At 42.8% G+C, this 25740-nt stretch overlaps 1 long non-coding RNA gene across 1 annotated transcript; it reads left to right on the forward strand.

Annotated features, from left to right (window-relative positions):
• The first annotated feature begins 14098 nt into the window (after positions 1-14098).
• Positions 14099-25536, forward strand: LOC117313017 (uncharacterized). The gene is made up of 4 exons (XR_004527504.2): positions 14099-14205; positions 14310-14470; positions 18187-18347; positions 23562-25536. It is a non-coding gene; the product is annotated as an uncharacterized lncRNA (long non-coding RNA).
• The last annotated feature ends 204 nt before the right edge of the window (positions 25537-25740 follow it).

The following is a 25740-nucleotide window of genomic DNA, read 5'->3' on the forward strand; positions in this document are numbered from 1 at the left end:
AAAGTCCCTGCATTAAATTCTCTCTGTTTTGAAATTAAGAACAGCTGCTGTAGTCCTGACAGGATCCTGGCTCGGCCACTTCCTACTGTGTGGTTTTGGACAAGCAACTTTATCCTTTGTGCCTCAGTTTTCTCATCTGGAAAAGAGGTAATAGTAGGACCTTCTTTGGGGAATTTTGGGTGGCTTGGATGGGCTAATACTTAGCCCCTATTATTAGAAAATCACACAATTAATAGTAGTTATTATAATCGGTACCGGGCAGTCCTGCGTGTGGGCTGAATGGCCCCTGTAGGTGGTAACTGCACATTGGATTCACCAACTGTGAATCACGGAGTGAAAAAGGTGTTCCCCTTTCTGTTCTTTCTAAATACATCAAGGGTTTTAGTTCGTTTCTAGTAAGTCTTCATCACAACCCTAACTTCCAGTCTCAGATGTCGGGATAGAATCTGATAGCATCATAGCATTGCTCTGTTTACATGGAAGTTGTTTGTTTTACAGCCAACTTCTACTGATGGCAAGTGATACCAGTTTTTCCTTTCAGGAGGTGATTAAAAAGCACCCTTAACAATGAATTCATTTACGCTGAAAAAAATGATCGGTTTGGAAAACCATAGAAGTAAAAAACTGTGCAGGTCTGGCGGTGCTCAGATGACCTCAGTTGGGAAGCCCTTTTCTGCAGAATATGTACTCTGGGGCTACACCACGAGTCAGGACACAGAGTAACAAAGACAGCTTCTACCTTCAAGGAGCGCACAGTTCACAGCCAAGATCAACAGGAGTCAGATGACAGAACAGAATTAAATAGGAACTAATTTGTTACAGATGCAAATTCTATAGATGTTCAAAAATGTGGGGACCAAAGAGTGTTAGGAGAGGATGCAGGAGAAGACTAAGGGGATTCCTGACCGTGGATACAGGTGCAGAGGAAAGGGGCAGCACGTGGGTGAGGGGCAGCAAAGGAGAGGAAGTGTGATGGCTGGATGGGTTTTGAGTTTCTGGGGTAGAGTTCCAGTTCAGTGTCAGTGGGGTACTGGGGAATATTAAGGAACGTGATGACAAATTAAGGGGAGGAAATGGAGAGTTCTGCATCATTAAGCGTCAGCTCTGCAGGAGAAAGCAGTCCTTACAGAGTCATTCTGGGCAGTGACGAGCAGGCACTGTTTGAGGCAAGACCCTGCAGGCGTAGGAGAGTCCAGCTGGGAAGCAGATGTCCTCATCCCAGTGGGGGCCCATCCCTTACCGGCAGAGCAGGGGAAGGGACCAGGTGAGGCAGGAGGAGGATCACGAAGGTCATCAGCCAATGGCGCTCAGCACCACAACTCAGGGGTTAATATGCCTCTTCCGCCTCTTTCCATCTTGGCTCTTGTGAATGGTGCCGCAGGGGACACGGCAGTGCTAATGTCTCTCTGAGCTCCTGATGTGCATCCTTTTGGATAAACACTCAGAGACGGGATTGCTGGATCACGTGGTAGGTCTGTTTCTCATATTTTGAGGAAACTCCATGCTGCTTTCCATAGAGGCTGCACCACGTTGCATCCCCACCAATAAGGTTCCAATTCTCCGCATCCTCGCCAACGCACGTCTCGTGTTGTTTTGATGATCACTGTCCCAGCAGGTGGGAGGTGCTGAGCATCTTTTCGAATACCTATTGGCCATCCATTGATGAATGAATGGGTAACAAAACGTGTTCTGTATACACAATGGACTTAAAAAGGAAGGAAATCCTGCCATATGCAACCACATGGATGAACCTGGAGGACATGCTGCTCAGTGAAATAAGCCAGACACAGAAGGATGAGGACCGCGGGATCTGACTTACATAAAGCACTTAAAATAGTCCAACTCAGAGAAGCAAAGGGTAGAGTGGTGGTTGCCAGGGACTGGGGGGAGGGGAAAGAGGGATTTGCTAAACATGAGGATATAATTTCAGTTACACAAGCTGAATAATTCCTAGAGATTTGCTGTACAGCATCAGGATGACAGAAAACAATACTGTACACTTAGTATCCACTGAGAGTAGATGTCAAGTGTTCTTGCCACAATGAAATAAAATAAAAAAAAAATAAAATAATGTAAAAGAAATGAAATAAAAGAAATGAATGAAATAAAATAAGATAGAATGAAATGAAATAAAATAAATGAAATGGAATGAAATGAAAAATAAAATAAATGAAATAAAATTAAATAAAAATTGTCATGAAGACCCGGGTGAGAAGCAATCCTGGGAAGGAAGAGGTTAGATGGTTTGTGTCAGGCTGTAAACATGAATGGAGTCCAGCCCCTCCTGCAGTTTCCCTCTAGGAAAGAAAGTCACGGCCCACAAGGAGAGTGGGAAAGCGTGTTTCCTCTCGCAGGGCTGCAGGGACGTTTGTGTGGCGGCCTCTCCCTAGGGGGCACTTGTCAGGCTGAGGCTCTGTCTGTGGGGTCCTCAGAGCTGCCTGATCTTGTTTTTGCAGGTTTTGGCTCCGACGGGACACGTTTGCCTCTGGAGTAAAAAGTAAAAGCAATGAATACAAAGTGCACATGCCAATTCCAAGATGGAAAAAACAGAAAGCCAGAGGCTTAGGGCACCAGGAGCCAGAAGGAAGGTGTTACCCACATATTCTGACCGCCCTCAACAGGAGAACTTAGCAATGGGAGTGTGTTTCAAGACTAACGGGGATTCCATCTTAATGACAACCATTGCCCTTTTCAGTTTTAAATTTGGTAGTCAGGGGCTTCCCTGGTGGTGCAGTGGTTGAGAGTCCGCCTGCCGATGCAGGGGACACGGATTCGTGCCCCGGTCCGGGAAGATCCCACATGCTGCGGAGCGGCTGGGCCCGTGAGCCATGGCCACTGAGCCTGCGCGTCCGGAGCCTGTGCTCCACAACGGGAGAGGCCGCAGTGGTGAGAGGCCCGCGTACCACAAAAACAAAAAACAAGCACAAGGGTAGAATTTCTTGACATTTGGTGGCCATCTAAGATGCCCTTGTGGGCTTAATTAACAAGCAAGTAACAGTTGCCAACTAACAAGTTCCACCTAACAAGGAAGGCTATTGCAGAGAACATGATGCCAAGGAGAGCCTGGAAGGGGAGCAAGGCGCCTGCGGAATGGCGCTCCTACTCAGGATACAATGCCATTGGAAGGTAGAACTGTTAGAAGCTGATCTTTGGAAGGACAGATCCCAAGATGACTTTCTTTTGGATCTAAAAATGAAGTGCAGGGCTTCCCTGGTGGCGCAGTGGTTGAGAATCTGTCTGCCAATGCAGGGGACACGGGTTCGAGCCCTGGTCTGGGAAGATCTCACATGCCGCGGAGCAACTAGGCCCGTGAGCCATGGCCGCTGAGCCTGCACGTCCGGAGCCTGTGCTCCGCAATGGGAGAGGCCACAACAGTGAGAGGCCCACGTACGGCAAAAAAAAAAAAAAAAAAAAGGAAAAAAATTAAAATTTGGTAGTCAGGGTTTTATATTTTACTGAAAATGACCTGCGAAAATTCTAGGAATAATGTAAAAGCATGCCCCTCCCCCTCTTGCTGATCCTTGCCATGCATCAGAGGCATCTATTTGCAAACGGTATCAGTGATGAAATGGCCCACGCTCTCCACCAGTGCAGCACATACTCAACCCAACTGCCTTGAGCAAAGTAAATAAGCCGTATTTATAGAACGAAATTTCTTCTATTCTAGCAATTGAACACGAATGGTAGGGCCTGCAAACTGTACAATTACACTCATTATAAACTGCAAGTCGCTTTCATGGTGTAGACACCGACTGTGCCACGTCTGTGCAGGGAACATTTGGATGAGGAAACAGCCTGGACACCCACACAGCAGAATGACCCCAGGGCAGTGCTCTAAACCGGGTCTACGCTCAATCTCCCCAGATGCGCCACAGAGGAAATTGCAGTGAGATGTGTACCATCTGCTTCGTAACACAGCGCTGAGCAGGAACCGGTAACAATACTCCCCGATGTAGGCTTGTAAAATAATTTCTTTTCCCTGAGCATAAAACGACTTCTCCATCTGTCCTATGAAAACAGGAGATAAATAAATGTTTATTCAACTTCATCCCTGTCAGTCATTGTTGTTTAGGAAAAATTATAAACTGTCTCTACAGTGGGTTCAACAAAACTATCTGTAGTGGATGAAGCTATCGGCCTTTGCCAAAGCTCATGGGAGACAGGAAGTAAAACCGGCAAATGCATTCACACCTTATCCATTTAATCAGAGCAGCTGATAATATAATTATGGGGAAAAAATGTTGCAAATCGTGATTCTGTTCGCTGATCCATTTTACAGCCAGTCTGACCAGTTTCCACCAAGCCAGCAGGCACAGGGAAGGGAGGGCTTGGGATAGCTCTAAATTTACTCTTTCCTTTAACTTTTTCTAGGTCCTCATTATTTGAGGCCTTGCTACCTGCTTCAGGGCCTTTCGCCCTCACCTCAGTCCACCCCGTAGGCTGGGACAGGATGAGGCTTTCACCGTGGGCTGCAGTCACTCGGGCCACCAAAGGTCACCATCTGCAACCTTGAGAGTGTCTTCACCACTGCTCAGAGACCCATCTCACTCCTTGTAGGCCATTGTACCAACTGCTGATGGTTGCTGTGCAGATGAAGTGAAATGTATGTGTGGAGCTAGTGACAAGGGCAGGACAAGTGACAGATGCTCTAAAAATAGGGTACAAACCAGGACAAGGGATAGGAGATGCTCTTAGTAATTACTCTGAGGTTATAGGCATGAATGGGATGGTCTTGGGCAAACAGGATGTGTGGTCACTCTCTGCATAATTATTAGCTGTTATTATAATTGTAATTCTCATCATCTTCGTCATCGTCAATTCCTCAAACCTCCTGGCCACCCCATCCCCATCCTACCTCAGACAGAGCAGACAGCATGAGCTCTGACTTCACAAACAGAAGCCATTGGACCAGAAGACTGTCTTCCACCTTCTAAGTCTGCGAATGACCGGCCTGCCTTCTCTGCTGTCCCAGAAGGGGCGTTTCCATCCCTCCCTCCACCAACACCAAGTCACTGCCAGGCCTCATCTAGCTTAGGACGTGGGAGCAGAAGGGCCAAGAGGAGACTCTGCCACTTACAAGATGGCGGCCTTGGACCATGACTTAACCTCTGTGTCTACTTCCTAAATTGTAAAGCAGGGGTAATAGTGGAAGCTACCTCACAGAGGAAGTGATACAAGGGTTGATTCATACACAGTATGGAAAGCTTTGGAAGGGCCATCTGTATCTGGCTGCAGGAAATACTTCATAAATATAGCTACTCTCAGCACAATTTCCTGCCAACAAGTGTCTCTGGGTTCCATGTTGTTCCAAGTCCTCGAATGACATTATGTTATTTAATCCTCTTCACAGCTCTGTGAGATGGGTACTACTAATTATCTGACTTAATAGTACTGGGTAGCTATTCCTTGTTTAGTTCTGGACTAGCTGCTGTAGGTTCTACTAATTATCTGACTTAACAGGACTGGGTAGATAGCACACGCTTAATTCTGGAGTGCTGGACACCTGGAGGGGCTGAGTCAATAAGAATTCCCAAACTTTGGAAGTCCACGTGACAAAGGAGACAGAGGGGAAGTGAGTGGACCTGTAATCCAGTGATGGATGGAGAGGGAGGTACAGGACGGTGGGTCCAGAAAGGGCTTCCGAGGAGGTGGCAGTCAGCTGTGACTCAGGGCATGAGCAGACGTTGACTGGGCCAAGAGAAGGATGACCTTTCCAGGAGGACACGTGCAGAACCTTGGATGGGAAAGATGGTGGCCCCTTTAGAAACTACAAGAAGGACAGAGTCATGAAAACTGAGTGACCAAGAAGGGGCAGAAGGAGGGGACAGCCCAACCTTCTGTTTCTAGGGTTTGACAGCCCCAGAGGTGTCTGGAGGATGGAAAAAGCATCGCCTTGAGGCCCAGTGAGACAGGTCTGGCCGGAGAGGGTCGTGGAGGGAAGCTGGAGGAAGGCAGCCACCATCCCGGACCAGGCCACCCAGAAGTGGGCCACAAGCACCCGTGCAACCATAGACGTATGACACAGACAGTGAACCAGCCTTGGGGACCAGAGCAGCATGAGCATAGATGATGAAACTTCAAATTCTTGCCAACCCCAGGGCTCAGAGAGGTTTATCTGAGTTATAAAAATAAAGAGACGTGACGTTTCTTAATCCCGTGTCATGAATCAAATTCTGATTTGGCTCAGCTGCTCTCAACAGAACGTCTGTGGTCACCTGTTCCCTGAGCGCTGCACCCCCATGCCTGCCTCCCAGCCCCTGCTCCTGCCTTCCATCTCCCGGGGCTCCCCCTCATCCTTGTAGTTCCCCCATTTCTGCTAATCTTTTGAGGTCCACCCCAAATTGACCTCTTTTACCAAATCTCTGCCCCTTCCAGCCCACACTAACTTCTCTGGTGCCTGAAATTGTGGTTCACGTCCTTGTAATACTAATCGTAAAACACACCACGTCCAGCCCCAGGTATCTTGCATACGTGTTCTCATTTCCTCCAAGAATGTAGCCTCAGACAGGGCCTCAGACAGTGTGAGAACTCAAAAAATGTGGGCCCAATTTTCAGAGGCTACTGGGCAACGATCCACAGTATTACTTTTATGGATAGAAGAGAACAGTATGCAAAACACTGATGATTCTTTACCACCGCATTCGTCTGCCCACACCTTCATTTATTCATCCCACAAATATTGGCTGGGTGTCTACTATGTCCCAGGGACAATAGGCAAGATGTTTTTGATAAGAAGAGAACTTTTGAACTGAACAGAAATACTAACAAAGTTGGTTTTGGTTCTGTTTTTTAAGTGGATGGATATTTTCGACCACGGTGCTCTGTTTCTAATTTCTCAGGAACCTCTGGCTATACATCTGACTTGGCTAAAGTGTTCTGACCAACGAGTGGGGCCTCCCAGTTTGATAGCTCTCCATAAAGCATCTCCCACCTGAGTGTTTCCTTTCAGTTCTTGGCACATATTAAGAGAGAAACCAGGGACGCAAGGCCCAGGGGCGCGGCCCTGGAAACCTCCATTCCTTGGAGGGAACAGAGGGATTCAGATAAGCCTTAGGAAATCCTCACAATAAACTGGTTCCATTCTGCATCCGCAAACACAACCCCCTTCTCAATCGAGTATTTCTTCCTCTGTCCTCCCCGACTTCCTAAACAATTTCCTTCAACCTCATTCTATGTAAACACAAAATTCCCCTGATGGCCCCTTCATGTGTGTGCTTTTCCCACTGGCCTCCACACCAAGTAAATATTTACTCTTCCTTATTTAGCATCTACCATTATATGTCTTGCAGTCATTCATAGTTGGTCAATAATGCCTGTGGCAAAGGCTAATTCTGAGTCCTGGAAGATCCAATTCCTTTCATACACTAATTTTTATTTTGCCCGGAATAGATGTTTATCGTAGAAAATGCAAAAAATGTAACCAAACAAAGGCAAACATTTTTCATGATCCCACCAGCCTAGAGTAAATCACTGTTTCAAAGCCTCTGGAAGGCTGTTCAACAGAATGCAATGGGTCCAGAACACAGTTTTGATAAAGGATAAAATATGCATGCCATTTGCTAAATGCATTCCTCACTTAGCCATGAATCAGTGTATCCTCTCTTCATGAACATATTTGCATGATGATTCCTGGGACTAAATGTCTAAAAGTAGAAGTCTGAGGTCAAAATGTACACAGTTTTCAGTGGCTTTTGCCAAAAATTCTCATATTACCTCTCAGAACCTTGTATCAATTAACACGCCTATCAGCTCTGAGCATCCTGCCTTTCTTCTGCTCAGCTAACACTCAGCGGTACATTCCGTTACAGCCTTTGCCTGATGGATATAAGAAATTATCTCATTGTTCCATTTTTTTTAATCTCTTTTTGTTTTCTTGTCAATTGTCATCTTACGTCCAGATAATATTTTCCTGCTGCAAACCTGTGTGAAGAAGGGGTCTGGTTAACGAGAGAAGTCAGTATGGTAGCTGTTCTTCCATTAAGTTAGGAACACGCATGACGGGTCTTATGCTGTGTTCCCAAAACATGTAAATCAGTGATGAACTTGGATGGACAGATCATTACTGGAAGTAGATTACACACAAGTCATTGCAAAGGCACTTATCTGCTTCTACACATGGGAGTCAAAAATGAAAGACTTTGCCAGTTCATTGACCACAGTAGTCTTTATTGGGTTCCTACTGAGTCCCGAGCACTTTCCTAGTGACTTAACAATCTATTATAGCTGGGGGAGAAAGATGACAAGCACGTAATCAAATAGACAAAGAAGAAAACACCTGACAGTTGTGAGGGCTGAGATAAGTGAAACTGGGGATGCTAAACTTCTTATCGAGCAAACGAATATTCTCAATGAACTGACCCAGAGAATGACTGAATTCAACAAGTATATACACAATATCTGTTATGTTCCAGGGTAAACACTGAAGAAGACTTGGCCCTTTATCTAAACGTGTTCTAATCGGTCTGAAGCATAAAAGGTGGGGAAGAAATAGAAATTGGAAGATTGTTTTTGAATTTTTTGTTAGATAGTAACTTACGCTTTTCCAGTACTGCATCAGACCCAGAGTCATCGTCAGGGTAGACACTGTCCCCACCGTGCACAAAACTGAGCCTTGCCCAGGGTCACATGGTTGGTCAACAGCTCAGCTGGTACTAGCACAAGGCCTTCTGAAGGTAACGCTCCTGTTCCGGCCATCACACCCCTCCCACTTCGAATGGAGTGAAGAATTGGAGAAGAAGAGGCATTGTGGGAAGGGAGCAGAGGTGAACTGGTCATCTGGTTGATTACACAAGCTGAATCTGATATTTACAATTGTCTGCCTGATGCAAAACCAGCTGTCCCATGCATCCAATTCAAACAGTAAAAGCCACGTCCTGGGAGAATATTCAGGAAACCCATTCTTTGGTGCTGAGTGCTCAAACCTGGCTCTGCGATGGCATCATCTTTTTGTTTTTTCACTTCCGTTTAGTGGCTCTGATGCTCAAATCACTGGGCTTCAAGTCAGAAGGCCTGGGGTAGACTTAACAGGGCGCGCCTTCCACGTAGAGACAAGATCTGATTTCTGTTCGTTGTGCTCTTCCCGTGGGAACAAAGGCAAGTGCACTTTAAAAGCCAGTAAAAATCATGCTGCTAAAATGAAGCGCATGGAGAAAAATTTGAAACCAGAGTGTCAGAGAGCAAAAACACACAGTTATGAAAGCCTGAACAGAGGGCTTATTCACCGCAAGTCTCCCAAATAGATTTTCTCCTAGACATGCTCGGATCAACGTCAGCTTCTGTTTCAAACGCATCCTTGAGTATGTCAAGGCGTTTCTCTTTTGTTTTCGAGTTTATTGGGGAGACCACACACGCTTCACTAGGGCCCCTGCGGTGGTTCCCTGGGGCTTCCAAGTCAGTCCAAAGTCACTGATGACAGATGACAAACAGATCAACACTGATGGCCGTTCTCATGAGCATCTCTATCTGGTCTTCATAAGAGAGTGGGGCTGGGGGAGAGGGGAGAAGAGCAGAGAAAAAGTGAGAAGGGGGCTGGGGGGAAGGAGGGGAGAAGGGTTGGGAGAGGCAGAGAGGCCCCCGAAGAAGGCTGGTTCAAACGTGGGGCTTGCTCACCTTCCAAAGGGGGATAATAACCCCAGATTCTATACAGAAGATCTGAAAATTCACATCTTCCAGGTTTATAAAATGCCCACACACTGCTTGTCTTCTACACCAATTTATCCATGAAGAAGCCCACCCTTAAATGCAGGCTCTCCAAATGGCTGTGAGGTGAGCAGTTTTGATATGAGAAAGATGTGCAGGTTATAATTTGTGATCACATTCGACTAAATAAATATTGTGGCTTTCGCTTTGTTTGAAGTTGAGTGAAGTCAGTTCCTCAGCAGACACCGTGCCAGCAGCCTCTGCGATGTTCAGTACCATCGGGTCCGAGAATGAAGGTCCGATGCCCTGGAGCTCAGGCTGCAGGATGAGCAGGCCGAGCGTGATAGGCTGGGAGCCCAGCCAGGGGTCTGTGGCGCCCCCTCTTTCTCCTTTGGCAGCTCTCTCTCTGCTGTCAACCGTGTTCCTCGTGATCTGGCAAGAGCTTGACCTCATCAAAACTTCCACCCATTGATGGGGTGATATTCGATGATAACCTAGATTCGTTCTTGGGGGTTTTTATTTCAAAAAGATACTTTAACATAAAATGATAACTATGCTAATTGCAGGTGTTGGGCTGCACCACGCAAGCCTGCAAGACTTGTAATTGCCCAGCCGCTAGACAGAAGGTAGAACCCAGAGTCAGTGACAGGGACGTCAATGATTTATTGGACAGGGAATCTTACAAGTCAGAGGCAAAGGTCCTGGAGTGACACCCGTCTGCCTATGACCAATGGCAGGCAGGATGCAGCAGCAACCTCGGCGACACAGAGGAGGAAGAGGCTGTGTGCGTGACGTCACAAGGGCTCCTCGGTTGCCAGGGGGAGTGGGGCAAGGGCCACTGTTGATAACCTAACATACTGGAGCAGTTCTGGTCCAAGGGCAAGAACAATCATGGTGGGTTCAGGCCGATCATGCAGATGGTTACTGCTTAAATTTCCCACCTAGGTTGGGGGAGGGGGAGGCAATCATGCATGTAAGGTAAGAGTGAGTCAGGGCCGGGTCAGGCAGGGGATGTACAGAGAGCATGAAAGCGGCCATCTAATGGGGCCTGACCCTATAGCAGATTTGTAACAATTAAATATGCATGCAAAGATGAGAAGTAAACACATATATACAATAAAAATATTCTCATGTTGGGGTAACAAGCTGATTCTCCATTCAACAAACTTGTACTGAATGTCTACCAGAATCAGGCAAGATGCTCGAGACCCAAGTCAGGTGGTTTGTGACCTACTGGTGGAGAAAACGTCAAGCTGATAACTCCACACGTCACTGTACAATTACTCCTGGTGATATGGGAAGGAGATTCCAGGCTTCTGTGAGAACCCACATGGTCCCCGTGGTCCCTGTCTCTGTCTGGTTGGGGGAGTCAAGGGTGGTCCCCTAGGGGCAGTGGTGTTGGAACTGAGTCTGAAGCATGTGCCGGGGTAGGGTAGGGGAGGCTGGTGGCTTCTCTGAGCCAAAAGAAAAACACATGTTCCTGGCTGAGGCAAAGGGATGGATTGCAGGTCAGGATGTATCTGGAGACAGCCCTTGAGTCTGGTCTTATTCCAGAGCAAAGTGAAGGCCCTGGAGGTTTTTGGAAGTGAGACGCTCAAACATGGCCTTGGGTGATTTATTTGTATCTTCAAAAATTCTTTTAAGTTTTTATATCATTGTTCTCACAATACAATTAGAATCATTATGACTCTGTAGGACCATAATAGAATGATAACTAATACAGTGTTTTAGATAAAAGCCAGACGTAAGATCACATGTATGTGCTGGTCACTAGTATAAAATCTGCAGGAAGATGGATGAAGCCCAGAGGGCATGTGGACTCTCATGGGAGTTTTCCAGGCGTGAGGTATGGAAGGGACTCACACTGGCCTTTCACACTTTCCTCGGCATACAATTTGGAATGGGTCTAAGTAGACAAGAAGAATCTACATCTCTAAACATTGACAGATACACCTGTAAGATATCCATGCAGCCCTGTACCCTGAGAGCTTGTGGAGTACTAAGTACTTGCCTCATTTTCTCTATCTGAAAAAAACCTAAGAATTCTACGTTATATATTTGAGAAATAAATAGGACCCTGAATTTGCACAACTGGTAGAAAATAGCTGATGGGAGGATTTAAATGTCACCATAGCAACGAATTCAGGACCACCTCCTGCTTCCTGAGCCCACCTCTTTCCCTGGGACTCCCAATTCCATCTCGTGAACTGTGTTCGGAAGAGGCAAAAGCAGAGATCACAAGAACAACCTCTTTGGAGACCGTGTTTGCACCAGCCCAGGTGTGTACGTATCTGTGGTTTCTGAAGCACCGTCATGCACACTAGGTCATGTGGTCCCTGCACAATTCAGTGTGGTGCATGGCAACTGTATTTTGTAGATTGGGATTCATAAATATTAGATGTTTTGTCAAGTCCTCAGAGCCAGCGAGAGGACCTTGGGCTGCAAGCCCTGAATTGTAGGTCTGAGCTCCTTGCTCATCCTTCCCTCCCTGACTGAATAAGCCATCCCCTCTCCATGAATCCATTCAAGGCCACCTTGAGTGGTTGTGCATCATTACCTAAAACACAGGTCTGTTGGGAGGTACCAATGAGGTCATCTGTTTGGGAGCTACATTCATAGGTCTAATGAAAAGCAAAAGGCAATCTACCAAGGGTTCTAGATCACGTTTAATTAGAATAATTTTTTTATGTCAAGTTGAAAATTATTTTGAAGGAGTGCTTTTAATAAACTTCTTCATTACAATATAAAACTCAACCAGTAAAGAAAGCAAAGCAAAAGTGTAGCACTCGATGAATTTTCACAAAGTGAGAACACGCTTACCCATCCCCCAGACCCAGAAATAGAACCAACCAGCCTCCCAGACACCCCTCTCATGCCCCTTCTCAGTCACTGCTCTCTTTCTCCCCCAGAGGAGGCCACCACTGCTTTGCTTTGCCTATTTTAAACTTTATGTAAATGGAACCTACAGTATTCTTTTTATGACTGGCTGTCTTTCACTCAATATTATGTTTGTGACATTCTTTTCCTTGCTCTATATCATCTCATTGTGTGCGTGTTTGTGTGTGTGTGTGTGTATTGAAATATATTTATTTATGCTGCCCATGGTGGACATTTGGGTTTCTAGTTGATGTAGAATCATACTTGCATATGTCTTTTCTTTCCTTTTTTTTTTTTTTTTTGCATATGTCTTTTCATGTATGTGTTCACATTTTGTTGGGTGTGGAACTAGGAATGGAAATGATTTTTTGCATCACATAGTGTGCCTATGCTTAGCTTTAGTAGAAGTGGCCAAACAGTTTTCCAGAGTGGTTGTGTCCATTCTGCTCCCTCTGGCAGTGTGTGAGAGTACTGGCTGTTCCGTGTCCTTGCCAACACTTGGTATTTTCCATCTGTTCATTTTAGCCATTCTCCTCCTTGATAAGTCTTTACCTACCCCACAAACATAAAGACATCTCGTGCTTTTTTCTGGACCTTGATGTGACCACCGAAACTCAAATTTCACATTCTCCCAAAACCACACAGATCAATAAGGATAGTAGATAAACGTATGTATAACCAACACCTACAGTGTATCCTGGAGACCAGAGAATACTGCAGACTTTAGTATACAGGAAAGTAGAAACATAAACTTCCTAGGGTAACAAGACCAGCTCTGGAAACTTATGCGAGAGCAGGGAATACTGCTCATAGATAAGAGGATGCAGTGCAAACCTGGTGAAGATTGATCCCTGAAAGAGTCTCCCATCCTTGGTGGGGTTCTGAGGACAGGTCTGGACCTGGCAGGTAGCAGTGCTGGTCACTGGAGAATCAAAAGCAAAGGGGTTGAGTGTGCTCAGGGCAGCCTTGGGCAGGTACTGCTTCCAGGGGAGAGGAAGTCTTCTTACAAGGAGGAAGCACTTCTTGGAGGGTTATTGGTGAAGGGAAAATAAAAATGCAAGTGGTAGAAATGGAGGATCTAAGGAATAAACAGCCCTCAGTGGAAACACCTATTGTTGTTGGTTCTGGAATATTCTAATATAAAGTAAACAAAAAAGGACAGATAGCATCCATGCAAATCTTCCCTAATCAACGAAAAGTTGGAAACAAAACCATTCAGCTAATGAAAACATTACCCCCCAATCGCAGTAAAAACATATTTTTGAGAAATATGTAACTACCAGAAGAAATAGTTAAAGGAGTAAAAGTTGGTTCCATTTTGAAAGCCTGATAGAGAAGAAGAGGTCAGTTTTTGAAAGATTTTTTTCAGCAGCCACAAACTTAGAGAAACGTTGGTGATACAGTACAAATAACTTGTTTTCCTTCTGATCCATCTGAGAAGTTGCCAAACTGATGTCTCATCCATCCAGAACTCTTTAGTGTGTGAGTCACACAAGTGAGGACGCTCTGGCATGAACCCCCAATGCAACCACATCACCATCAGGCAGTCAATGCTCTTGCCTTGCTACCATCCAGTGCTCAGACCCCACGCACGTGTGGCCAGTGGTCCCATTAACGTCCTCCACTGGGAAAGGAGCCAATCACTCATTGCATCGAATCATCACATCTCTGAGTCTCCTTCGATCTGAAGTAGTTCCTTAGTCTTTTCTTGACTTTTAGGACCACATTTTTTAAGACTGTGGACCTGTTATTTTGCAGAATATCATTCTCTTTGCACTTGTCTGATGTTTCAGATTCTGAACCTTGGATGGGAATACCCCAGGAACTATGCCTCCTCTCAGGTGACACATCGTTTCTGTGTGCCCCATTCCTGATGGCGTTCACTGTAATCTCGGTTAAGATGATGTTGGCCAGTCTTCTCCATGATCAAGTTCCTCTTTCTCTTGTGGAATCCGTAAGTACTTGAAATTATGTAAATATCCTATTTCTCATTAAACTTTTAATTTTAAAATTACTTTTTTACCTCTGTGTGGACTCATGGTTTCGTATTTAATTTAATTCAATTCAATGGTTTATAATCCATTACTATCATTTATTTTGATGCTCAGATTGGCCAATAGGAGACCATTCAAGCTCATTTCTGTCCAACTTTTGTCACATCCTCATCCTTCTTTGAGTACTTCTTTGCATTCTGTTACAAGTCATCCCAGGCTCACCTTGTATGTTTCCTTCCCCAGCCTTAGAATCAGCCATTTGTCCTGGCTCCTTTTAGTGAAGAATGATGTTTAGAAACCAAAATCTTGGTGGTAGTCACCACTGTGCTCAGGCTTTCCAAGCAGATAGTGTTAGGGGATTCTATCTATCTACCTATCTATCAATAGATCTAATCATCTATCATATATACATCTGTATATTGAAAACTTCCCATTTACAACAGTATCCAAAACCTCCAATTCCAATCCAATAAACAGAGGTCTTTGTAGTTTTCTCTTTTTCTGTGTTGTAACTCCTTTCTCTGACAGTTGGGAACCTGACTTCCATGATCCTTAATACACTTACGTATTTTTTCAAAGGACCCCCTTTGTGTAACCAACCTCCTGGCTCCACCAAGACCCTCTTCCTTACAGGTGGATTACTTTCCTTAGTTGTGCCTGACTTCCCATTTTGACACTCCCCCTCTTCACCACACTTGGGCTCTGACCCCACCATCCAGGCTGCTCCTTTGTGTGGCTGTCTTCTTGTCCCTACTTGGACCCTGACATGTCCACTGGGCCACCCCAAGCATAGCCTCCTTCTAACGAGGGTTTTACCTCCTGGCACTGGGTTGCCCCATCCAAGGATGTCCTCCTCACCCTGCTAGGTCTCTGACATTCCACACCTGTCTAGGATCACCTGTTTCCTGGATCTCATTTATTCTTTTTTTGTTTACTCCCTCATTGTGCTGGAGCCCATTCTTCTGTAACTTACTAAGAAAAGGTGAATGTGAAACTAATGCTTGAACTCTTGCTTCTCTGAAAATGACTTTATTCCATCTGCATATTTGATAGTGTGACCAGGCATAGAATTTTGTACTGAAAATCATTTTCCCTCAGAAATTTGAAGGCAGTGTTTCACTGTCTTCACACATTTGGTGTTATTGAAAGATCTGAAGTCATCGGTTGTAATCTCTTTTTAGGCCACCTGTCTTTCTGTCTAGATTCAAGAAGTTTTCAGGTTCTTTGTCTCTGGTGTATCAGCATCTTGTGATGCTGTACTTTGGTTTGGGTCATTTTAAAAATGATTATGTTCCTTCAATCTGAAAACTTATTTCTTAAAAATCTGTGGGTTTTTCTTATGTTGTTTCTTTGATAAACGCACTGCTTACTCTGTTCCATCTGAAACTCTTACTGGTAAAATTTTGGAATTCCTAGATTAATCAACCATGCCTTATTATTCTTCTAATATTTTCTATCTCTTGGTCTTTACATTCTCTTTATCAGAGAGTCAAACTCCATCATCTAATTTGATTTTTTAAGTTTTGGCTCAAGTTTTTAATTTCTCAGAGCTCTTTCATCTCTCTGCTTCTTTCATTTTCTAAAAACAATCTGTTCTTTTATTGATATTATGAACGCAATATCTCTGTTAAATCTCAAAAATGTTTTTCATTCATTTTTTGGACATTTTCTTCTGGTCCCTGCGCTGTTTCCTCCAGCCTCCTTTTGTTCATGTCTTTGTTGGATTGCCTTTCATGCTTCTAAGTTGGAGGCATCCCTCAAATGTTGCTGTCTTTGTTCGTCATTCATATTTAATGTGGGACATTGACAAACTACTCGAAAATCCTCATGCAGGAGTGAGTTAGTTGACAGATGGGATTCCCTGTGGGCTGAAAGAAGCAAGTCGATGGCTTTTATTTGGGATTCCCCAATGCCAGTATCCAGAGGTCTTTCTTTTGGGTGCTTATACCTGGCTGCCAACATTTTGGAGGCCACACTGGTGAAGAGAACTGGGGATCTCGCTGTTAAGTATTAAGATTTTCATTTAAATTCTTTTTGTTAAGGTTATCATCTTTTATTACCATTGTCTATTTTTTAATTAATTTATTTATTTTTGGCTGCGTTGGGTCTTTGTTGCTGTGCATGGTCTTTCTCTAGTTGTGGCAAGCAGGGGCTACTCTTCGTTGCAGTGTGCGAGCTTCTCATTGCGGTGGCTTCTCTTGTTGCAGGGCATGGGCTCTAGGCACGTGGGTTTCAGTAGTTGTGGCACGGGCTCAGTAGTTGTGGCTCACGGGCTCTAGAGTGCAGGCTCAGTAGTTATGGCACACAGGCTTAGTTGCTCTGTGGCATGTGAGATCTTCAAGGACCAGAGCTCAAACCCATGTCCCCTGCATTGGCAGGCAGATTTTTAACAACTGCGCCACCAGGAAAGTCCCAAGATTTTCATTTAAATTCTGACTCTCACCTAAGACTCCCTGTGTGTTTGCTGCTACCCAGACCAGGGCTTCTCCATCTTCTTCCTGGAGGAAGTAGGTGCAGGTCTGTGCTCCGTACATGAGGGGATTGGGGATTTCCCCTCCATCATCTGCTGTCTCTCCCCCCCACACCCCAATTTCCATCCTGTATCTCCCCACCTCCACCACTGCCTGGGGGCTGAGCCCTTCAGAGGCTCTGGTGGGTGAACTGGGTGCTACTGGGCATTCTTCCCTCTGAGTTCCCTTAGGTGGTGTCTCTTCCATCTGCTTCTTTTCATCTAAAATGGTCTGTTGAGGTTTCCTGTCCTCTGCTGTTTTTAGTGGCAGAGTCATACTTTTGCTGTTCCTTTACTGACATTTCTGTATAGTTTGGAGAGGAGAAGAGACAGATGGTTGTGGTCAATGCACCATGTTTTACCAATGGTCTGGGAAGAGGTGCAGAGAACTTCACTGAACAGACAAGGGCACCAGAGAGGAACAGTCAAGGGAAAGGAATATAGCTTTATATCTTTGGGCCTCTACTATCACTGTTCCCACTTTCCCTGTTCTTCTGCACTTAGTCAAACTCTCCAACTGCCAGCCCACATGTCATTAGTCTTAGTGCCAGCCCACGTGCATTAGTCAACAGGACTGGGCCAGCTGCAGTAACAAACAGCCCCCAAATCCCAGTGGCTTAACACAACAAAGGCTTGTATTTTGCTCATGTCACATGTCCAGTGTGGACAATCGTGGGACTGTCATTTTAAGCACTCAGGAACCTAGTTGAACGCCCAGCTTTCATGACCACCAAGGCAAGACAAGTCACATGTCTTCCAATTTAAATGGAGGAGAGAAATGTAACCCTACCTGCTCAGGAGAATGAGGTTAACTGTAAATAGCACTAATGACTGCCATGCTCCCAACACTGTAGGGCACAATTCACAGGCTACAAGAATACTTTGTGCCAGTCACTGCTCTAAGCACTTGCAAAAGTATGAATATTGAATTGTCCTATTTGGAAGTTCCCTCCTGCTTGACCAACACTGAACTCCTCGAGGGCAGGGGCTGAGTATTAACCATGTTTCTAACTGCAGAGTGCAGAACAGAGGCTGGATCAGAGCAGGTGCTCAAATGTGCTGAAAAAAAATACACATTTTTTACTTACTTAAATTTTTTTCTTATCTGACATTTTTACTATACTTATAGTCTCCAGTAAATTAGTCCTTCCTTTCCTGAATTTCCAGAAGGAATGGGCATCACTTCTGAGGTCATATGACTCCTGGAATCCCAGGACAGCTTAGGAAGAGTGAGCACATGTGATTGGACAGTTGACCAGTAGAATTAGGACATCAGCAAACATGCCGTCGGCTTCCTGACTACAGAATGATGAAAATACACCTACCAGGTAAGCAGGAAAGTTGCTGCCTTGTATGCAGGTTAAATGTCTTTTACATCATGTTCACTTTATTCCAGAAATACTTTGTGTGTGCTGACCTAGGTATCGGTGTAAACACTTGCATAAATATGTATACAAAAACACACTAAACTTTATATTTCAATAAACCTTTGCTCTTTGATAAGTATAAAAACTCACATCCCATTCCTTATAAAGTGTAACATTCCAGAGTTATTAGACCTCCATAATTTTCCCTCTTGCTTTGCTATTTTTATAACCAGAAATCACAGATGGGAGTGATTCATGAATTCCATTAACAATGGTAAATTTTTAACAAGGAAACCTCCCTTCCCCACCATCCACTCCCTTAATCTCCTTATCAAATTAGTACCTTTATTTTCACAACAAAAATGGCATTCCTCCCCGTAGTTCATGTTCAGTTCAAGCCCTGGTGGGATTCTACTTTACTTCTTGCAGTTAGTTCAGAAGAATTTGACCATCACTGATGCAATTTGCACAGTAATTTATGGGGGCCATGCAGTGTTCACAGAGACAAAGAATTTGACAATTGTTACCAAACGATGTTTCCGGTTCCTGGATTTGCTTGAATATACCCTACAATAACATTGTCTATTTCTCTTCTAAAACCAGTACAAAGGCTGGATTCGGAAGGGGTGAATTCTAAATTACCTCTGCCATCTGGCGTCTGAGTAAATGGAGACATGGGCCAGCAGGAATCTGATTCCATCTGCCCCAGTCACGTGAGCAAAAGGTGCTGAGCTTCACAGGCTCCACAAGCTAGAGGTAGTTATCAGTGCATTTTAAAACTGCTATCAAAGTAATACATGTACACTGTACAAAGATGGGAGAATACAGAAACTATGTTAAATCGCCCAGAAATTAGTGCATTTAACATGTTGGTCTTTTGCCTGCTATTCATTTTTTCTTGCTCTCTCTCTCTCTCTTCCCTTCTTTCTGTCCTATATGTGTGTGTTCATATAGCCAAATATATACATACATGTACATATATATAAAATACACAAAATCAGGGCTTCCCTGGTGGCGCAGTGGTTGAGAGTCTGCCTGCCGATGCAGGGGACACAGGTTCGTGCCCCGGTCCGGGAAGATCCCACATGCCGCGGAGCGGCTGGGCCCGTGAGCCATGGCCGCTGAGCCTGCGCGTCCCGAGCCTGTGCTCCGCAACGGGAGAGGCCACAACGGTGAGAGGCCCGCATACAGCAAAAAAAAAAAAAAAAAAAAACAACACAAAATCACATACACAAAAATAGGAGTCAACTGTAATACTGTTTAGAAAATTGCTTTGTTACCAGTATATCACATTTTCCCATAAAACTGAATATTTTTTTGCAAAAATTATTTGAGTGATCAGGTAATATTTCCTCACATAAATGTAGCATATTTTACTTAAATAAATTTTGATCATTGGGTATACAGAGATCTCCTATGTTTTTTACTTTTATAACTTAAGAAACGACATACACCCTTTTATATAAATATTTTACACATCTCTGACCTTAGCTGGGGTTAATTTACTTCAAGTGGAATTACAGTTTAAAGGGTCTGAATGTTTCTCAGGGTTTAGATGCCCTCCAGATAATCTGTACTAATGTACATTCTGCCAGCGGTAGAGTGTCTGTTCCCTGAACTCTCACCAATAGGGAATCTTGTCACTTTAATTACATTTTTGACAATTTGATCTGTAAAATAGAGTTTGCTTGTTGTAATTTTCATTTCATTGATTCCTAGTATAGTTGAAATTTAATTAGTTTTCTTAGTTACAGAAGCAATAAGTGGTCATTGTAAAATGTACAAACATTAAAAGCTTTAAGCTAAAATACTCAACTTTTAAAACTGTATCACAAATTTGATTTTTTTAGTAGACTTTATTTTTTAGAGCAGTTTTAGGTTCACAGGAAAATTGAGTGGAAGGTACAGAGAGATTCCCCATTTACCCTTTGCCCCCCACCCCATGCATAGCCACCACCGTCATTCACCACCCCCACCAGAGTGGAGCATCTGTTACAACTGATGAACCTGCATGGACACGTCATCATCCCCCAGAGTCCATAGTTTACATTATGGTCCACTCTTGGTGTTGTTCATCCTATGGGTTTGGACAAACGTATAATGGCATGTGTCCACATTCTAGTATCATACAGAGTAGAATACTCGGCTTTTAAGTAAACATTTTCTATGATCTGACACTCCTACATTAATCATAGTTTAATAATATGAAGTATCCTCTTTCAGATGTCTTTTTCTCCAAAAGAGGCTGTCTGGGTTTTCCCTTCCGGACCCAAAGGAGTTTATTAAGCCTATTGTTCTTAACAGACAAATTTAACCTCAAGAAGAACACTGGTGCCAGTTATCATCATAGTAATTTGTATACTCAACTGCATTTTCTATTTTTGCTTCAGATATTATTTCTTTTAATAGATGCATGTTATTCAAATAGTTGAAGTTTCTATCCCCATCCTGTTCTACTCCATATAGGCATGTCCAGATCTATGGAGGATTCTATTATATGAATGTGGCATGATTTATCCATTTTCCCATGTATGAACATTTAGGTCTTTTCTCATCTTCCCTTTTACAAGTGAACATATCCTATATGGGCAATGTTCTGTGGGATCTATTCTGAGTTAGTGAAACGTAGGAATGTAGGGCATAAACATCATCAGCTTCACTAGAAGAAGCAGATTGTCTTCCAGGGAAACTGTCCCATGTACAATACCCCCCAACACCCTACACACACACACACACACACACACACACCACATACACACAGAAGTGTCGTCTTTTCTCCATATCTTCAGCATTGGCTATTGTCCTATTTTTTCTTCTACAAAGCTTCTAGTTTTACTTTTCAAACTTACTGCATTGGTCTATCTGCAATTTGTCATGGGGTATGCATTTAACTTTATTTCCCCATATGATGGGTAGCTCTTCTAGTACCAACACTGCATCATCGTGTATTTCCACCATGACTGTTTTGTCATAGAGTTTGATAAAATCCTCGAAGAACAAATATACCTGTCTTGGCTTCCAAGCCCTTTGCTCTGTTTCCTTGGACTATTTGCTCACCTCTGTGAGGCTATCACCCTGTTCTAATTAATTGCTTAATGTTATGAAGTTGGGAGAAATGGTCAGTCTCCCCTACCCACCCCACACCTCACTCTCCCTTCCTCAGAACATCTCTATTCTTAACCCTGTACCCTTCCATACGAATTTTATGATAAAACCTAATGTCGTTTCATTAACAACCTTATGGGATTTCTACTGGAATTACATAGAATTCACATGTTAATTTGGAGGTAATTGATGTGGCTATAAGTCGTCTTCTGACCTGTAAACACAGAATGCATTTTCTATTATTTAACTATTTTTAAATTGTGTTATAATTTTCTCAGTAAAAGTCATGCTCATCTTATGCTAGATTTATTCTCAGATTGTATATTTTTCTGTGTTTTTGGCAGAAACTTGTGTAACTACATTTTCTAATTCATGGTTGGCAAAAATAATAACTGTGTTTCTTTCTTTCTTATCTCTTTATGTATATTTTTTAGTTTGGAATTGTTTTTGTGTGTGGAAAGAGGGAATCTTTTCTCCTGATCTTAGTATACTTGCTAGGTTTTCAGTACAATGTTAATATTAAATTAATGATAAATTAAATATTAGAAACTATAATAATATTTTCTTGCTCTTCACTTCAAAATAAATGCTTCTAATGTTTCACCACTCAAATAGGATGATTTCTAACTGTTTTGTTGATGCCTTTTATTAAGTTAAGAATGTTCCCTTTTCTTATTAGTTGGCGAAGAGCTGCTATTCGATCACGTACGAGTGTTAAATTTAATTGAGTGTTTTTCTGCATCTACTTAGATGAGCATATGGTTTCTTCATAAATCTGGCAACATAGTGAATTATGCTAATAGGTTTTCACATATTAAGTTATCCGTGCCCCCCACCCTTTTTAGTCAGAATGAAATACTTTCTATTCCTTTTGTAGCTTTCATTTTACAATCAGTATTTTTTCATCTTGTGATGATTTAAGAGCCATATAATTTGTTCTTAGTTCTAGTGACTTATTTTGTATCTTTAAATAATATGGATAGATGCATTAAATTTTTTTCAACTCCAGAAACAATATTTTAAAAATGAAACGATTTCTTGCCTTTCTGCCATGAAAATCAGTATAGCACCCTTCAGCCACTTCTATCGTTAACAAGCGCAGGAATTTTAGCCTCTCCGTATTACAGAATATTTTAACATTTTACTTTATAATCTTTTCTTTCAGTATGTTGACTTTTATAGTATTCATAAACATAATTACCATAGATGTTTATCATTAGTCCTATGTTTAAATGCTCACTACTGGCCCTTTCATAATATCTTCCTTTTGTTCTGAGTTCTTTATTTTTAATCATTTCAAGTATGGCTTACTAGTTTTTCCAGCAGGAGTTCATTGCATTTTTTTGCGGTACGCGGACCTCTCACTGTTGCGGCCTCTCCCGTTGCGGAGCACAGGCTCCGGACGCGCAGGTTCAGCGGCCATGGCTCACGGGCCCAGCCGCTCTGCGGCATGTGGGATCCTCCCAGACCAGGGCATGAACCCGTGTCCCCTGCATCGGCAAGCGGACCCCCAACCACTGCGGCATCAGGGAAGCCCACTGCATATTTGATAACGACTTTTTATTGACTTTATACAAGAAGAAGAACTTCATTCGGTACAAAAATTAGGGCTCACAATATCTCCTAAAAATTCCATATACTTTGCTTCTGTCATAGTTGTGTTGTGGAGCAGCCTGAGGACAGTGGTGCTTAATTTTTCCTTCTCCTTTAGGCTAACTATATATTCCCTGTGTGAAAGCTTGTGGTTTTCTTTCTCCATCTCTAGAGTTAAATAATTTTACCAGGATGTGTTTCAGGATCTATTTTCTCTCTTAAAATTTTCCAGGAATATGGTGTGGTCTGTCAAGCAGCAGATTGAGTTCTTCCCTCACTTTGAGAATGATTTCTTCTCTGATACCTCTAATAAGTAGTATTGTATGTGTGTGGTATGTGCATGTGGTGTGTATGTGTATGTGTTTAATGCACTTAATATAATGATAAAGAACCATATGGGAATCACATAAGTATCCTGGGCCAAAGTGATGTTATTCCAAGGGAGGGACTCCTGTTGGTTTCCTCCTGCCCTTTCAGAGCACCGCCAAGATGGAGGAGCCTACAGGATCTTCAAGGAAACGTGAACCATCCCTCAAGTCTTTTCACGCAATCAAATTGCCTCCAAAAATAAAAGCAACACATGGACTCTCTCATACATGAAGAACTCAGGAGCTACCGCATCAGTGAGCTACTCCTGGAAAACCCAGCTAACCAAACAATACATCCTAAAAAGATCAAGATGGAAACGCTCTGGAATATTAACTCGTGGCAAACAGTGCACATGTTCAGAGGCAGAGTTGGAACTAAGCATTTCTGGGAATTATCGTTACCAAATAAATCATGGAAACCATAAAACCTTAAAATGCACAAATAAAGCTACTGAAACCTAGTGGGAAGTGAGAGGCAGGGTGGAGGGAGTGGAGATGCAATCATTCCATCATCTTTTATAATGAATTAATAGAAACTGTGAAAAATTGAAACCTGCAACTAAAACCAAGCAGAGATTCTATTAACTGTTTATCATCATTTTCTCCTTAACTTTCTAGGAGGCTTTTAGGAACCAATTCTTTTTCTCACGGTGAAGAGGCAAAGAAGACCCTGTTTGAAATTTGGCAGTTAAATTTAGTGCATGTTTGATAAATTTATAATAAGATCCAATTTTATAAAAGTATTTCTCTCCATCTGTCTATTACTATTCTTGTCTATCCATCATGGCATTTCTAGACTAATGTTCAACAAATCTCATTTTTTTCTTTCATAAATGTTTCATATTGTTTGCATTATCTATATAAAGACATATATCTTTTTGGTTTCAAAACACTAAAGTCATTTTTCCCCAAACTTAGTAAAAAGTAAAAATCTCCTTCCCTCTCCCAACGACTAACTCCCATCCTCCCCAGCAAAGATTTAATCACTGTCATCATTTTCTCATCTTTCTTCCCAGAAGAATTTTAATCTACAGCTGTTCTGTTTACACGATAGTATCATACTATACATGTTGGTCTGTAACTTGCTTGTCCCCCAAGGACTAACTTGTCAATGTTCCAATTGTTTTCTCTCTGCCTTAACATGTCAGCTTTCTTATATGGAAAGTTCTACAGTCCCGTAGGTATTTCAGTCTATTTCTGGCTTATGGATTCAGCTCAATGACTGCCTATCCATGCTTCAGTGCAGGGTATTCTAATTTTTCTGGAATAACTAAACATTTTCATATCTGGGAAAGATGGCCATCATCACTCTTCTTTTTCCACAAGCCCCTTAATCATTCTCATACACTATTTTTCCCATGTGTGATTTAACATCATGCTGTGAAATTCCAAAGCATCCTGGTAGTAGTTTACTTCATGTTTCATGGACTATAGGACCTAGTTTAGGGTAATTTCTTTCGTTACATGCTGGAGTCTCCCATCCCAAGGATAAGCTATGTTATTTCTTTTACTCATAGGAAAAGTCCCTCCATAGAGTTTCTCTCTCAGCAGAGTAATCTACTTTCCTCCTAAGGGTCCTGCAATTGTCTTAGAAATTTCATCCCTAGATAGTCAATTGCTATTGCTATTGTAAATGAGAGTGGTCTCTCGGTTGTATTTTCTCAACGTGTGTTTTTCAAGTAAGGAGAAGCTACTGATTTCTGCATATTAATTTAAAAACCACACAGCTCACTGAATTCTCCTACCCTTTCTAGTTATTTCTTCAGTTGATTATTCTGTGTTTTTAGCTATGCAATTATATCATTGTCAAGCGATCTGTTATCTAATTGCATTGGCTGGTATTTCCAAAACAACGTTAAATAATAATAGTGGCCAAAGGCATTTCACTCTCCCGAGTTCAATTTGAATGGCTTTATGTGTCACCGTTAAGCATGACAAGAATTTTTTGCTTTGAGATTTTAAAGCACATATGAAAGAACTACAGTGCATTCTTGTATAAAAGGGTTATAAGTTTAGTATGTATGCATGCAAATTAATTCCATGATATTCAATTTTATGGGATGAGTTCTTTGCTATTTATTGAATTGATCATGTTATTTTCTTCCTTTGACTTATTAAATGTTGAATTAATTAATAGATTTACATGCTTGGGCAGTTGTGGTTGATGTGCTGTTGTTTAAATCCTTGCAGAGGGGAGTTGACACCTGCCCAGTGTTGAGATAGAGGTGGATTCTGAAGTTAGTGTTTAGGTCTCAGAGAGGTTTGTTCAAGGTTAGGATGGAAGAAAA

The sequence above is a fragment of the Tursiops truncatus genome, chromosome 7 (genome assembly GCF_011762595.2).
Source record: "Tursiops truncatus isolate mTurTru1 chromosome 7, mTurTru1.mat.Y, whole genome shotgun sequence".
In the NCBI taxonomy this organism is placed as follows: domain Eukaryota; kingdom Metazoa; phylum Chordata; class Mammalia; order Artiodactyla; family Delphinidae; genus Tursiops; species Tursiops truncatus.